The following is a 5,701-nucleotide window of genomic DNA, read 5'->3' as shown; positions in this document are numbered from 1 at the left end:
CTGTTATTGTGGCTCTTAGTTTAACTGTCCCTTATTTTGACTGTTCGTCCTCTGCCTCTTTAGGAATGTCTTTCGAGCCTAATTTCTTGAACAGCCTGTGAGACACTGACCGTCCGGGTCTAATCTTATATCGCACCCCACCCCCTTTGTTTTTTATGTGCCCATACCACCACAGGTAGGTATCATCACCTGCGCAGCCATCTCTTCCCCTACACCCGAAGCAACTCCCACTCCTGTGGCGACCAGCAACGCTAGCTCAACCCCACCACCCGCATCACCACCCCGGCCCCCCCGCCACCCACACCCCCTCCCATGGTGGAAGTCTCCCTTGTTTCATTCCAGAAGAGTTTATCACCCTTCCAATCCCACAGTAACAGGATGTCTTGCAAATCGAGTCCAGGGCAGGCAGAGCATGCGCATGTTGCTGCTAATGACGTCATCACGCTTTGTGGCGCCATCGCGCGCGCGCTGTGAGACAAGACTGGCCACTTACCAAGGACATGCAGACCGATGGTTGCTTTTGCTTCACTGCCATTAACTGGAGTCATGCTAATAATGTAAACTCCACTGTCCGAAGCTGTCACTAACTTCAGCAGGAGTGATCCGTGAGCGAGGAAGATCTCAGCCCGTGTTGTGTACTCATTAACAAAATCAACAGTTGTCCTGATCCACCGACCGATAGTTTCCCCCTTGAAATCCCGGTTTCCAGCCCTCACCGCGGTTGACGGCTTCACTGAAAATAATGCGTTTCCTCCGACGGTCACATTAATCCGACTGTTTTCTGTCAGGATAGTGAAACACTGGGGCTCAGCTAAAGAATCAATATCAGCATTAAGGACGAAGCAACCAGAAACTCGACACAACATCGTCTTCTCGAACACCATACCCTGATTTTCTCTGACAATCTATTGCTGTTCTGTTTCTCCAGTCACTAAAAGAACCGATATGAGAAAGTGATCCTCACCCACAGATATCAATAAGCAAACAGTTACCGCAGTAATTGTCAGTCTCCCCTTCCTGAGGGAACCACGCCTGATACACTCGGCAACTGATCCGCTCTTCCTGCTGTCCAGAGTAGATCAACTCAATCAGTTACCGAAACGGCAATGCTGATGGGCTCGAGCTTTGTTCACCTGACTGCAAACTTGTGTAATTGGAGCTGTTACATAGCGTTGTCCCATTTAGAAACATTGCTTGTCTAGCCGAGCTGCTATTTCGGCTCTTAACGGACCCGGGTTCGATCCTGTCCTCGGGTGTCTGTCGGTGGGCAGTTTGAACGTTCTGGGTGCTCCTGTTTCCCTACACACCCCCCGTTCATAGACGTGTGCAGGCCACGTTAAATTGCTCCTGAGTGTGACCTATAATGGACTGACATCCCGCCCTGGATATACACCGCCTAGCGCTCGTATCCTGTCTCCAGAGGCTCTGACACCCCGCGGCCCTGAATCTGAAGAAAAGATTCTGGAAAAGAGGAAGTGCTTGTCTGGCCCTTTACCGTTCCGTCTCCTTGGTTTGTTTTTTGGAGCCAGAGACACGAGATATTTCTCCCAGATCAAGAACTGGCACGTTGCATGGTGCTGCGCCAACCCAGTTTAGTGTGACCGCTGATTGTCTACCGCTCCAGTAATGTCTCAAGTTTGAAAAGGTTAAATGGCACTAAGCCCGAGTCACCTCTTAATTTCCGTGAGCCCCTTCTGTCCCCTGAAATCACTGCGATCCTCCTATTCTGGTCTCTGAATTACCCCGAACATTATTCACTCTTTCATGGGCGGACATGATGTTCACCTGCCTCAGTCCTAAATTCAAGAAATCCGATCCTGAATATTTGCACTCTCTACCTCTCCCTGTTCAATAAGCTGCTTAAAACCTTTCCCTTTGACCGAGGTTTCTGTCACTTGTTTTCTATTGCCCGGGGTCAAACTGAATTTAGTAACAGCGCTAAGAAGCAGCTCGTGACGCTGTGTTAGGTTAAAGGGACTGTATAATTGTTAGGTTTTCTCCTTTTGTTTACAGGACCTTTGTTATTGAAAGGATGACATTAAATCGCCAGCGGGTGGAATTTCTCCCTGAGCCGGCAGCACAAATCGGGCGCGGACACTTTGCCCGCCCATTATTGCCCGCCGCCCGTACCCCACGGCTCTTTCCCACACTCCCTCTCCCGCTTCGAGCCGGTTTCCAGATCCTATTTAAATCATTTGACCTCCTGGCGAGCAGAAGGCTAACGGAAGACGGCTGGCGACAGGGAAGTAATGCGATAAAGGCCGCAGACTCCTTCTACGTTCAAGTGCGGCAGCAACCCTGGGTGCTCAGCTCTGAATGGCCGGTCTCAAGTCAGATGTTTATCTCCCCTCTGTATTCCATCGACAGACTGACCGATACCTTTCTCCTGAATACTCAGTTCCTATACCGCGCCTCAGCTGACGGCTCCACTGGGGTAGGGGGTGGGGGGCGGGGGGGGGGTGGGGGGGGGAGGGGGAGGGGCTAGGGGGGGAGGGGTGGAAATGCTTTGCCTCCGACTATCACATTTATCTGACTGTTTTCTTTCAAGGTACTTAAACCCTGGGGATCAGCTGAAGAAAGGTAATCACATCAGTGAAGCGAAGCAGCCAAACTCGACAGGACATTTTCTTTCTTAAACTGATAATGCCTGTTATGTCTTAACCTGATTGTCTGACAAGCTCTTTTTGTCTTCCTTCTCTAATGTTTGAAAGAAACCATACGAGAAATTGATCCTCACATTCATCCTTAACAAGCAAAGAGCTACCGCAGTCAACAGGGGTCTGATCATCCCGAGAAAACCTCGCCCACTCTCACACTCTCTGTACAACTCGGTGACTGACCAGCAACTTCCTGGTGTGCAGAGCACATCAGTTCAATCATTGGCTAAATTGGCAAAGCACATTGGACTGAATGCTTTTAACCCGACCCGAAACCTCACTGCACAGAAAAGTAGTTGCATATACATTAGAAATTATTGAAAATATGCAGTGAAATCGGTTAGTTGTTCGTTGAGCAATTAAGACATTGTTCCTCTTTTTTCTCCAGGAATGTATTGTCTGAAAGGTGCGGTTCCACTGGAAATGAGTATTCCCCGGCCTACAATTTTAAACTAATTGGGTAGTCCATTCAAAAGATCCCGCCGATTGGCCTACTTCTATAGTGGAGGGCCGGGGGTGGGAGGTGGTGGATGGTGTCATTTATTCATTATGTTTTGCGGCTTAGTTGTCAACATTCTCGCTGCTGAGCCGGTACGATGTGCGTGCCATTTGCCACTCGTGCTGTCGGTGGAAGGCGTGATAACCACGCCGCTGTTATTCGGCCTGCAGTCCTTCCAGTTCTCCACGCGGGTCACGACTGTGAAGATAAACAAAAGAGACATATATTCGTGTTCAGACGAATATATACCCCCCCCCCCCCCCCCACCACCCACACCGTGCCCCGAGCTATCATACCAACAATGAATGCTCCTTCGGGAAGCAATTAAAATCGACCACAGATTAGGAGAACGATGAATTCTTGGCAGTTTGGCAACATGTCAATCAGAGGATATCTGGGAGCATCAATCGAACATTTGACCTAAAATTTCACATGCAAACATGTCGGCAGCAGATCAACCATGACGAGGCACATCCGGAGTTCAGTGCTCAGGTGCAGGAAGGGTAGGGGATGGGGTAGGATTGAACAAGGGTAGGCCCACAGATTATTGACTTACTGTTTCATCTTACATTTTATAAAATGATTTTAAGAAGCTGTCTTATTACAGAAAGCATACTTCTCCTTGGACTCGCTCTCTGAAAAATCACACTCAGTTTAGTCACTCTTCTTGTCATGCGTTTGTGTCCATTGTATTGCAATGTGCATTGTCTCCAAATAATCGTTCACCAGTATCGAAGTTGAGTATTGCTGAAAAATTGACATGCAATCAAATCGTTTCCTCTTGCACTCATCTGGATAGCTCGCAAAAATTGTAATGTGGGAACAACAATTTATACTGCATGAGAAGGGAGTGTTGAATGGTTGGCAATAGGACTCTGATTGATGCAAGTGTTGCCGTGGAGAATGCAGCATGGGACAGTTAACTGCTCAGCTTTGTTAAAATTAAAGCGAGGCAGGTCGACTCTGATTAGTCTTGATGTTGCCCTGGGTAATGAAGCAGGGAATGAATGTTCCATATACGTATGATTAGTTGAAAAATGGTGCAACATGTGAAAATGTTCATTTTGATTGCAAAGGACAGGAGCGTGTGTGTGAATATATGTGAGCTCTAGGACGTACAGGTGAGCCACATTGCCAGCCTAACCGATAATGTTAAATTGCATTTCAGTGTAATTCTTCGCACAATCAGGATTACTTGGCAACTGTTGTCCTAACGTGGACTTACGCCTTAAGTTCGACACTATACTTTCAGGGTTTTGCAAGCCCAGCCTGATCAGGGATGGTCAGTACCTTCCTTCCCTGTTGTGAGCAGCCGAAGAGACATGCTGTTTGATCCAGCTTTCCAATTGCTGGGACGTATGATCCATGTACCTGGCATTACACAGGCACTGAAATTCATAGACCACATGGCCAATTGGTGAGTTACACCGAAAGCCTTTTTGGCTTGATGGCAACGTCCTCTTAGTGGAGATTGCCACCCGGGATCCTACTGCACAGGAGCAGCGTTCTATGCCTAGCTTCGTTTATTTTATTGTGACATCGTACACTTCCAGGGTAATCTGAAGTAGACTGGACACTTTTCACGACTGAATGTGGCAGCCTAAGGCCCACTACTGAGTTAGTACAATATACAACAAAGGATAATTCTATCAGGTGACATATTGTGCCACGGGATGTCTTTGCTGAGCACGACAAATAGAGTCATTAAAACTGAACTGAGTTCAGTTATGCACCCTTGAATCCATATGTATTCATACACAGGGCCTGCCCTTTCTTGAACAAAGGAACCTGCCCTGGCATTGCTCCTTTGCAACTAAACAAAGTTTAGGGAACAGTCATTGGGCAACACATTGACCAATCAACGTCAACCTGCCTGGATTGATTTTGAACAAAACTGGGCGGTTAACAGCTATAAATAATCGGGAAACATTTACTCCATTTTTTCAATTCATCTACGGGGTGTGAAGCTCGCTGACTGGGCTATCACTTAATGCCCATCCCTAGTTGCTATTCAGATGGTGGTGGTGAGATGATATTTTGAACCGCTGCACTCACTGTGATGTAGGTACAACCACAGTGCTGTTAGGAAGGGAGTTCCAGGATTTTGACTCAGCGACAGTGAAGGAACAGCCGATATATTTCCAAGTCAGGATGTTGAGTGGCTTGGAGGGGTACTTCCAGGTGGTGGTGCTCCCATGTGTCTGCTGCCCTTGTCCTTCTAGATGGTAGTGGTTGTGTGTTTGGAAGTTGATGCCCAAGGAGCCTTCTGAATTCTTACTGTGCAACTTGTGCATGGTACACACATCTGCCACTGTGCATCGGTGGTGCAGGGAATAAATGTTTGTGGATGGGGTGCTAATCAAGCTGGCTGCGTTTCCCTGGATGGTGTCAAGCTTCTTGAGTCTTGTGGGAGCTGCATTCATCCAGGCCAGTGGGGAGTATTCCACCCGCAGGGCATTGATTTTGGGGAATTCAGTGATGGTAATGCCATTTAACATCAAGGGCGATGGTTCGATTCTCTATTTTTGGAAATGTCATTGGCTGG

This window comes from Carcharodon carcharias, chromosome 29 (genome assembly GCF_017639515.1).
Source record: "Carcharodon carcharias isolate sCarCar2 chromosome 29, sCarCar2.pri, whole genome shotgun sequence".
NCBI classification, from domain to species: Eukaryota; Metazoa; Chordata; class Chondrichthyes; order Lamniformes; family Lamnidae; genus Carcharodon; species Carcharodon carcharias.
Note: the sequence above shows the minus strand (reverse complement) of the source record.